The sequence below is a fragment of the Balaenoptera borealis genome, assembly GCF_965194805.1.
Source record: "Balaenoptera borealis genome assembly, chromosome: 11".
Taxonomy (NCBI): domain Eukaryota; kingdom Metazoa; phylum Chordata; class Mammalia; order Artiodactyla; family Balaenopteridae; genus Balaenoptera; species Balaenoptera borealis.
The window spans coordinates 86784102-86795521 of record NC_138868.1 but is presented as its reverse complement, the minus strand read 5'-3'; the positions used below and the strand labels follow the sequence as shown (position 1 = coordinate 86795521).

General features: G+C 40.9%; 1 pseudogene across 1 annotated transcript in view; it reads left to right on the top strand.

Annotated features, from left to right (window-relative positions):
• Positions 1-113: 113 nt before the first annotated feature.
• The window catches only part of LOC309606200 (centrosomal protein of 78 kDa-like), a 35848-nt pseudogene continuing 24541 nt past the window's right edge, over positions 114-11420 (top strand). The window contains exons 1-5 of the transcript XR_014249646.1: positions 114-340; positions 7528-7700; positions 7792-7864; positions 8923-9026; positions 11025-11199. The product of XR_014249646.1 is annotated as a centrosomal protein of 78 kDa-like (transcript). The remainder of the gene's footprint in view (positions 341-7527; positions 7701-7791; positions 7865-8922; positions 9027-11024; positions 11200-11420) is intronic.

The window sequence follows — 11420 nt, the reverse complement described above, 5'->3', positions numbered from 1 at the left end:
AGCTGCCGGGCGGCGGGCGCCCGAGGGGCCGGGAGGCGAGCCGGGGCCCCCAGGCGGGTGTGGGCACCGTGTCCACAGCCAGCGTCCCCGAGGCCACGCTCGGGCCATGATGACCAGTGAAGCTGCGCTGCGACAGCGCGGCCGACTTCTTACCGCGCTGTGAGGACCTGTGCGTGCTGCAGGACTCGGTGCCTCCGCCCGCCTTGCGCGCTTTCCTGCAGGAGGGCCTGCTGGACTTAACGCCGACCGCCTCCGCGGGGTGGAATGGGCGCCGCTCCTGAGCACCCTCTGCCCCTGACCTGTATCCTGAGCTTCTTCCAGTCACGGCTTGGCGAGACAGGTTTGTAGTTCCCGCTGATTTGATTACTATTGTGATCCGCCGGGGAGCGGAGAGGGGCAGGGTGGCGGAGGGGGAAGCCGAAGCGCTGGAAGAATTTTTTTTTTTTCCTGCAAAAGCCAACTCCACCCAATCCTCGGCCGGTCCAATCTCTACTTTAACCATCACCGAGACAATGGATTAAGTTACTCTTCTCTGGGCCAGAAGTCGGGTTCAGACTTGGGGCAAAATGAAGGAAAAGGCGATGATTAAGACGGCTAAAATGCAAGGGAACGTGATGCTGTGTGGATGAAAGGCTCTTGGTGCTCCAGCCAGGCATCAGGGCTGTGCCTCTGAGGTGGGAGAGCCAACTTCAGGACACTGGTCCACAAGAGACCTACCAGCTCCACGTAATACCAAACGGCAAAAATCTCTCAGAGGTCTCCATCTCAACATCAAGACCCAGCTTCACTCAACGACCAGCAAGCTACAGGGCTGGACACCCTATGCCAAACAACTAGCAAGACAGGAACACAGCCCCATCCATTAGCAGGGAGGCTGCCTAAAATCATAAGGCCACAGACACCCCAAAACACACCACCAGACGTGGACGTGCCCACCAGAAAGACAAGATTCAACCTCATCCACCAGAACACAGGCAATAGTCCCCTCCACCAGGAAGCCTACACAACCCACTGAACCAACCTTACCCACTGGGGACAGATACCAAAAACAACGGGAACTACGAACCTGCAGCCTGTGAAAAGGAGACCCCAAACACAGTAAGATAAGCAAAATGAGATGACAGAAAAACACACAGCAGATGAAGGAGCAGGGTCAAAACACACCAGACCTAACAAATGAAGAGGAAATAGGTAGTCTACCTGAAAACGAATTCAGAATAATGATAGTAAGGATGATCCAAAATCTTGGAAATAGAATAGACAAAATGCAAGAAACATTTAACAAGGATGTAGAAGAACTAAAGAGGAACCAAGCAACGATGAAAAACACAATAAATGAAATTAAAAATACTCTAGATGGGATCAATAGCAGAATAACTGAGGCAGAAGAAAGGATAAGTGACCTGGAAGATAAAATGGTGGAAATAACTACTGCAGAGCAGGATAAAGAAAAAAGAATGAAAAGAACTGAGGACAGTCTCAGAGACCTCTGGGACAACATTAAACGCACCAACATTCGAATTATAGGGGTCCCAGAAGAAGAAGAGAAAAAGAAAGGGACTGAGAAAATATTTGAAGAGATTATAGTTGAAAACTTCCCTAATATGGGAAAGGAAATAGTTAATCAAGTCCAGGAAGCACAGAGAGTCCCATACAGGATAAACCCAAGGAGAAACACGCCAAGACACATATTAATCAAACTGTCAAAAATTAAATATAAAGAAAACATATTAAAAGCAGCAAGGGAAAAACAACAAATAACACACAAGGGAATCCCCATAAGGTTAACAGCTGATCTTTCAGCAGAAACTCTGCAAGCCAGAAGGGAGTGGCAGGATATACTTAAAGTCATGAAGGAGAAAAACCTACAACCAAGATTACTCTACCCAGCAAAGATCTCATTCAGATGTGATGGAGAAATTAAAACCTTTACAGACAAGCAAAAGCTGAGAGAGTTCAGCACCACCAAACCAGCTTTACAACAAATGCTAAAGGAACTTCTCTAGGCAAGAAACACAAGAGAAGGAAAACACCTACAATAACAAACCCAAAACATTTAAGAAAATGGGAATAGGAACATACATATCGATAATTACCTTGAATGTAAATGGATTAAATGCTCCCACCAAAAGACACAGACTGGCTGAATGGATACAAAAACAAGACCCATATATATGCTGTCTACAAGAGACCCACTTCAGACCTAGAGACACATACAGACTGAAAGTGAGGGGATGGAAAAAGATATTCCATGCAAATGGAAATCAAAAGAAAGCTGGAGTAGCAATTCTCATATCAGACAAAATAGACTTTAAAATAAAGAATATTATAAGAGACAAAGAAGGACACTATATAATGATCAAGGGATCGATCCAAGAGGAAAGTATAACAATTGTAAATATTTATGCACCCAACATAGGAGCACCTCAATACATAAGGCAAATACTAACAGCCATAAAAGGGGAAATTGACAGCAACACAATCATAGTAGGGGACGTTAACACCCCACTTTCACCAATGGACAGATCATCCAAAATGAAAATAAATAAGGAAACACAAGCTTTAAATGATACATTACACAAGATGGACTTAATTGATATTTATAGGACATTCCACCCCAAAACAACAGAATACACATTTTTCTCAAGTGCGCATGGAACATTCTCCAGGATAGATCATATCTTGGGTCACAAATCAAGCCTTGGTAAATTTAAGAAAATTGAAATCGTATCAAGTATCTTTTCTGACCACAACGCTATGAGACTAGATATCAATTACAGGAAAAGATGTGTAAAAAAATACAAACACATGGAGGCTACACAATACACTACTTAATAACGAAGTGATCACTGAAGAAATCAAAGGGGAAATCAAAAAATACCTAGAAACAAATGACAATGGAGATACGACGACCCAAAACCTATGGGACGCAGCAAAAGCAGTGCTAAGAGGGAAGTTTATAGCAATACAAGCCTACCTCAAGAAACAGGAAACATCTCGAATAAACAACCTAACCTTGCACCTAAAGCAATTAGAGAAAGAAGAACAAAAAAACCCCAAAGCTAGCAGAAGGAAAGAAATCATAAAGATCAGGTCAGAAATAAATGAAAAAGAAATGAAGGAAACAATAGCAAAAATCAATAAAACTAAAAGCTGGTTCTTTGAGAAGATAAATAAAATTGATAAACCATTAGCCAGACTCATCAAGAGAAAAAGGGAGAAGACACAAATCAATAGAATTAGAAATGAAAAAGGAGAAGTAACCACCGACACTGCAGAAATACAAAAGATCATGAGAGATTACTACAAGCAACTCTACGCCAATAAAATGGACAACCTGGAAGAAAAGGACAGATTCTTAGAAATGCACAAACTGCCGAGACTGAACCAGGAAGAAATAGAAAATATGAACAGACCAATCACAAGCACTGAAATTGAAACTGTGATTAAAAACCTTCCAACAAACAAAAGCCCAGGACCAGATGGCTTCATAGGTGAATTCTATCAAACATTTAGAGAAGAGCTAACACCTATCCTTCTCAAACTCTTCCAAAATACTGCAGAGGGAGGAACACTCCCAAACTCATTCTACGAGGCCACCATCACCCTGATACCAAAACCAGACAAAGATGTCACAAAGAAAGAAAACTACAGGCCAATATCACTGATGAACATAGATGCAAAAATCCTCAACAAAATACTCGCAAACAGAATCCAACAGCACATTAAAAGGATCATACACCATGATCAAGTGGGGTTTATCCCAGGAATGCAAGGATTCTTCAATATACGTAAATCAATCAATGTGATACACCATATTAACAAATTGAAGGAGAAAAACCATATGATCATCTCAATAGATGCAGAGAAAGCTTTCGACAAAATTCAACACCTATTTATGATAAAAGACCTGCAGAAAGGAGGCATAGAGGGAACTTTCCTCAACATAATAAAGGCCATATATGACAAACCCACAGCCAACATCGTCCTCAATGGTGAAAAACTGAAACCATTTCCACTAAGATCAGGAACAAGACAAGGTTGCCCACTTTCACCACTATTATTCAACATAGTTTTGGAAGTGTTAGCCACAGCAATCAGAGAAGAAAAAGAAATAAAAGGAATCCAAATCGGAAAAGAAGAAGTAAAACTGTCACTGTTTGCAGATGACATGATACTATACATAGAGAATCCTAAAGATGCTACCAGAAAACTCCTAGAGCTAATCAATGAATTTGGTAAAGTAACAGGATACAAAATTAATGCACAGAAATCTCTTGCATTTCTATACACTAATGACGAAAAATCTGAAAGTGAAATTAAGAAAACACTCCCGTTTACCATTGCAACAAAAAGAATAAAATATCTAGGAATAAACCTACCTAAGGAGACAAAAGACCTGTAGTTCCCGCTTCCAGGGGCTCTCGTGTGGGCGCTGCGAAGTGGGGTTTTAGATGGTGCAAGGTGGAGGGTGGGCACTAGAACCGGTGCCCAGTGCCCAGGTGTGCGTGCACTAGACGGGGCGTGCGGCCTAGGACTCCTGCCAGCTCGGTGACCCCGACCGAGTGCCTTAAGGCTTCTAGGTCTCAGTGTTCTCATCTGGAGCATGGGCTTAACAGGACCCACTCTCTGGCGGTTACAAGGACTCACTCTGTTAATGCTTGTAGACTCTACAGTGTAGAACATTTAGCAGAGTTTGGAGCATCTTTAATTGTTCCATAGATGTTACCTGGTCTGTTGAATGACTTTGCCTGGTACAGATCAAAGCGATTAGGAAATTGATTTATCCCAGCTTCATTTCCTTTCCATTAAAAAAGGGCTCAGGAAAAAAGAATCTTTTTTTCAATACTCGTTATCATGTAGTGGAAAGAACACCGGTGTGAAGGCAGCTTAGGGTTTGAATTCCAGGGCTTATGCTCTCTGTGGCCTGCGCAGGTTACTTTTGAACTGCAATCCCCACACTTGTAAAATGACATTAAAAACCACTCTTTCTGTGGGTTCTTACAATTAATTAAGCACGTTATGTGTGTAAAGTATCCTGGCACTTGAATGAGTTGTCAGAAACATGGGCTGCTGGAGACGATGCTTCTGCCCTAGGTAAGCTCCCCTTCTACTGGGAGGCAAGTAAACACAAGCGCAGTACTCAGTGCTCTGGAAGAAGTGAGTTCTGGTGCTGCAGAGCACAGATTCTTTTTTTTTTTAATTTAATTTTTATTTTATATTGGAGTATGGTTGATTTACAATATTGTGTTAGTTTTAGGTGTACAGCAAAGTGATTCAGTTATACATATATCCATTCTTTTTCAGATTCTTTTCCCATGCAGGTTATTACAGGATATGGAGTAGAGCTCCCTGTGCTATGCAGTAGGTCCTTGTTGATTACCTGTTTTATATATAGCCGTGTGTATATGTTAATCCCAAACTCCTAATTTATCCCTCCCCCCCACCTTTCACCTTTGCAGAGCACAGAGTCTTGGAAGGGAAAAATTCAGGGTAGGCTTCCTGGAGGAGGTGCCATCCTTTCTAAGGAGAGTAGAACCTCCTGGGGTGGCAGGAGGGAGCAGTGTGTCAAAGTTTGAGAAGTATAAGAAAATATGGCAAAACTAATGTACAGGACTGGACCTCAGGGTTTGGGAAAGAAATGAGAGTTGATACTGGAAACCTAGTGGGGCCCAACAGAAAGGGGCCTTGTTTGTCCTGTCAGAAGTTTGGATGTTTATCCTGAAGGCTGTGGGAAACCCTAAAGAACAGTGAGATGGACTTCTGGTTTAGAGGCTCACTCGGAACTCCATGTGGAAGGCAGTTGATTGGGTGCAGGGTGAATTGTAATCTAAAGGTCCCACGTAAGTTATAAAATGTTGAACTGGATTTTGGAGATCCGAGAGGGAATGGGTGGGGCCTGGTAACCAGTTAGAAAAGGGAGGGCAGCAAGCGTGGGTGACAGTTTACAGCTGCATCTTTTTGGGAGATACAGAGCACAGTTGGAAGGGATTGGGGGTGGGGAGAGGATCTTACTTCATCTTCAGTGCTTTTGAGGGGCTTGGTAGACGGCTCTGGGCCCAAGGTTCAGATCTGGGCTTTTTGGGAGGACAGGTGTTTGAAGGCATGGGAGAGACTTAGGTTACCCACAAGACGATACAAAGAATCATATGTCTGAGAGTTTTTTAAGTGAGTATATTTGAGGATGTTTATAAGCTGAGAGAAAGTAGCCAGCAGAGGAAGGATGTGAAGATTTAGGAGAGGAAATGATTGTTCATTTGTTTTCAAAAAGCTGAATACTTATCGTGTGCCTGGCCCTTTTCTAGGATCTGGGGTTCACACCATGTGTTATCTCTTCTGCAAGGACAGTTCAACTCATCCCCTGGTGAAGAGAAGTCAGATTATTCTTTGCATCCCATTCAGGTGTAAGAACTGTTCTGTACCTCTGAAGGGACTTTACTTAACCAGAGTAATAAGTTAGAAATCAAAAGAAATGAGAGCTGGAAGGAACCTGAAAGGCCACGGTACTTAATTTTGCCTAATATTTGACATTGAATGTAAGAAAAGTTTATTGCAGAGCCCATTCTCTTCAGAGTTCCTTCACTGAACTTTCTTTGTGTTTTTCATCCAGTGGGTCTAGCTTGTAGATTTTGGCCTCCTCCTAAATTTGCTTCTACATCCATATTATATATTACAGTTTGCCCGGACTATGGCAGAAGCTCCTGGGTGGTTTTGCGGCCCCTGGGCTCATCAGTTCCTCTAAATTCATCTGCCTACTCGGGTTGAGTGATCTTCTAACATAAAAAGATACACTTAAAATAATGCTGCTAATGGCTTGCCCACACAGAGTTAGTGCATACTAGCCGCCCAGCGTGTGCTCTGCACAGAGGCGTGTAGTCTGAACTGTGCTCGGCCAAGCCTCGTGGGGCTCTTTGACCCTGAGGAAGGGGATCTTTTTGTGATCACTCCCTTTATCTAATCGGTCCTTCAGCAGCGGGGCACCTTTCTCTAATCAGCGGAGGCACCCTTACTCAGCCAGTGGTAGCCCCAGGCCTCATCACTTGTGGGATACAAGCCAGGCTCTCTCCCAGGCTTGCTTCGGCCAGCATCTCTATTTTCCTTTCTGTCTCTTCTCCCACTTGGCCCCCTGGCCTTTAGTCATCCCCACCTGCAGTATTTAAAGTGCCCAGCAGGTGTCGGGCTTGAGTGTCTGCACAGCTGCTCCCTGTGTAGGTAATGCACCTCCTACTCCAACTCTGCATACTCTCATCTTTTCTAGATTCTCCTTCAGGGTTATCATGAAGCCGTCACTTAGATATAACTTTTTGCCTCCATAGGAACCTCTGTGCACAAAGGTTATGGTTCTTTATCTCATGTGATTGAAATTTTGAGTTTATACATCTCCCTCCTTAATGAAGGCTTTAAGGGCAGGAGTCGTTTCTAATCCTTAGCACAGAGCAGATGCTTTTTTTTTTTTTATTTAGATGCTTTTTAGTGATGATAAAATATATGGTTTAAATCACTCATTTTACAATAATTTTGGTTTAGGTTGTGACAGAAATAAAGTTTACAGAAGTCGTGTTCCTGCGATAAGAAATAAAGATGTGACCTTGCAGTTGTGTAAAGCTCTTAAAAGCTGTGTAAGTGTGTCGGGCGCGCTAAGGAACCTGGAGCTAAATGGGCTAGTTCTTAGAGAGAGCGACTTAACTATGTTAACAAAGGTAAGCCTTCATTGTGTCCTGCCAACGTTTGATAGTTGCTTTTGGAGCAGACTAAAGCAATAAAATTTTAAACTTGTTCTCCCCATTAAAGGGATTGAATAAATCGGCCACTTTGGTGCACCTGTGTCTTGCGAATTGTCCACTTGGAGATGGAGGTTTAGAAAGTGAGTTTCAGTCTTGGTTAAGTCTCTTCTCATCAGACTGGTCTCGTGATATCCTACACACCATGTTACTTCCTGTCTACCTTTTCTTGGTGTCGTTCATGCCTAGGTTGTCTCCTGTGCCTGCTCAAACCTTGGTCCATTCTCATTTGTACCGGGGAAGTTTGTCATGCCGGATACTGTCAGAACTAATTTTACTTAAGTTTGTGTTAAGCCACAAACCACACATTTTGTATATTTTCTGTTTTTTTGTGTTTGTCTATATTTTAATGTTTCTCTTCAAGAAATATTATGGGAAGGGAAATAGCAAGATGTAAAGAGCAAAAAAGTCATCATTCTCTTTAAATTGTTAGAACATGTATCTGCAATCATAATTATAACGCACTGTGGTATGTGTTAAAATAGGAAATATATGTCACGTCCCGTAAGAGCAGCAAACTCAGTGGTGTTAGTGGGAGTGTGTCATGGAAGTAATCACAAAGCAGGTGACTGTAAGTTGGGGTCCTGAAACATTAGTGTGTGTTCCCTGTGTCCAGTAGTGGTCTGGAGGGGTAAGGAAGCCTGCCTTTCAATTTGAGGGAGCAGAGGGTTTGAGGTCCTCTCTCTTCTATTGCTCTAGTATACTGCATAGCACCTAATAAAATACTGGGTTTATAGTTGACATTTAAATCGCTGATTGATCATCAAGATTGGGAAGTATCCTTGGAAATGAAAATAGGAAGAGTCTTAAGATTTTTAGGTTTTTCTTTTTTTTCCTATGTCTCAAAAGGTATGTAGTATTTTACTGAGAGGTTGGGAATAAAGTTTGCAGTATTCAGTGTATTCAGTTTTCGTATCGAAATAGAATTAAACTGCTGCTGTAAACTGGAATAACACTTTGTTACTGACAAGTTTTCGAATGCATCTGTTCGTCAATTACCTGTTTGGGAAGATTGTAGTTAATGATTTTAAGAATGTGGCTATAAACCTCCAATTGACTCAAGAAAAGCAAATAAGTCAAGACTGACAAATGTATAGGCTCTTCATCTTATTGTGTGTGTGGCTTTTTTTCTTTCTTTTAGTTATTTGTCAAGGCGTAAAGAACTCTACCACTCTTAAGACAGTAAACTTCACGGGGTGTAATCTGACATGGCAGGGAGCAGATCACATGGCCAAGATCTTAAAGGTGATTTTTTTATGTTTGAACTTTCATGAAAACACATGTGATTGAAGCACATTAATATATTGATACAGATGGCAGTTCATTTTTGTCTTTTGATACGTGTGAGTGCAGCTTTCGTTTTGTTGAAAGAATATGACCGGTTTTCAGTTTGGGATTCTGCCATTTAGTAAAGATAGTCCACTTAATTTTAGAAATAAGAGATTTAATATATAATAATATTTTAATGTATTTTTAGTTACTGAAAACATTGATTGTGATACTGTGAAAAAACTATGCCATTATAGTCTTCAAGACTTAAATGAATCAAGTGTTTACTAGCTGCTGTAGTTTATAAACTAATAAAAATCACTACATCTGCAATTAGTAAATACAGTTTTTAAAATAATGCCTTAACAACTTTACAGTGGTTATAATTACTGTATTTAGGCCTAAAGTTATTTACTAATTTGACATGAAGCCTTCTGAAGAGTTTGATGGTGCAGATCAAGGGTAGGTAAACTATGGCTGGTGGGCCAGATCCAGCCCGTCGCCTGGTAAAGAAAGTTTTTTTGGAACATAGTCGCACCCATTGTTTACATGATAGCTATGGCTACTTTCAGCCTACGCCAGTGGGGTTGAGTAGTTGCAACAGAAACTGTATAGCCCACAAAGCTGGAAGTGTTTAAATTTAGATTTTAAAAATTGAAAAATTCTTTGAGCCTATACAGTGCAAGTCCATTGACCCCTGGGGTTGAAAACAGTCAAGAACTTGGGTGCCTAAGCCAAATGGTCTAGGTTCAAATTCCCTTTCTCCCATTTCATAGCAAGTGACCATGGACAAATCACTTAACCTCTGTGCCTCATTATGAGGTTTAAATGAACTAATCTGTATAAATAGTGCCTGGCACATACTAAGCACTGTGTAAGTGATTGCTGTTATTTCTGCTTGGAGCTTTTATAAGTTATTGTTAATAGAAAAATGACACTAATGATTTTCATTTTAGAGTGTCAAAGGCACTTTGAGTCTTTTATTTTTTCAAGAATGTAATAAGACTTTTTTCATTTAAAGTCAGTGTTCCCTATTACCAAACTTTATTTTATGAATATCAAGAATTGAATGTCTTTAAGACAATACTTGTGGTTAAATGTCAAACCATTATTTTCCCAAGGCACATCCAACTGGCTGTGCATAGTCCAGGCCTCTAAAGTTTGTGTGCATACCCTAGGTAGCATGTGAGATCCATTTTGTAATACAGTTTTTAAAATAATGCCTTGTACTTCCCTGGCGGTCCAGCAGTGAAGACTCTGCGCTCCCAATGTAGGGGGCCCGGGTTCGATCCCTGCTCAAGGAACTAGATCCCACATGCATGCCGTAACTAAGATCCTGCATGCCACAACTAAAAGATCCGGCATGCCGCAACTAAAGATCCGGCACAGCCAAATAAATACATAAATATTTTAAAATAATAATAATAATAATAAAATAATGCCTTAGATTTAGGAAAAGAAAATATTAGAACCTATTTGCCTTTGTATCATTTTTAAAATATGTGTGGTTTATAATGTACATACAGTATATGTATAGAACTTCGTGTACATAATTTGTTAATAAATAAGATGCATATTAAAAAGTTTTCTTATGGGTTGCCCAGTCAGGTGTTTGGAAACGATTGGAGGACAGAATGATGACATTTAGAGCCTCAGCAATGATAGAATTTAGAACCAATTCCCTGACTTAGAAGATACGGAAAATAATTCATAGACTGTAATTGAGTTGTCCAACTTTACATAACTGTTCAGTAACAGGTCATCCAGTGGCTGGAATCTAATCACTGACGGAATAGAATCTGGGTCACTGGACTTGTAAACCAGAAGTGACTGTTTAATTTCTCAGATTGATTCCCCTGCCATATATGCTTGATATGTGTGTGTGTAAATCTCTGACATAATAAGCCATACTCGGTAGGCACACACTGTTTCCTTATTCAAGCATCGTAATTTCATCCCTTTAAATCTTTGAAGTATCAGACTACCAGAAGGCATGAAGAAACCTGGGCTGAGAGTCTTCGTTCCAGGAGACCTGATCTTGACTGTATGGCTGGTTTGAGGCGCATCACTCTGAACTGCAACACGCTCATTGGTGACCTGGGTACAAGTGCTTTTGCAGAATCTCTTAGTGAGGATTTGTGGCTTGGAGGTAAATTCTAAAATTGAAAATATGGAATTTTTAATATGCTATATGCTTAGCTTTTGGCATGATACTGTTGTGATAGGATTTTTTTTTAAAGCCTCATTTTTCTGATAGGTTTTATTTTGCTTGTAAACTTCCTCTACGAGTTGCATATATTCTTTATAGAAAATGCAGAGTTACAAGAGAACAATTACCTGTAATCTTAATACCCAGACATAATCACTGTT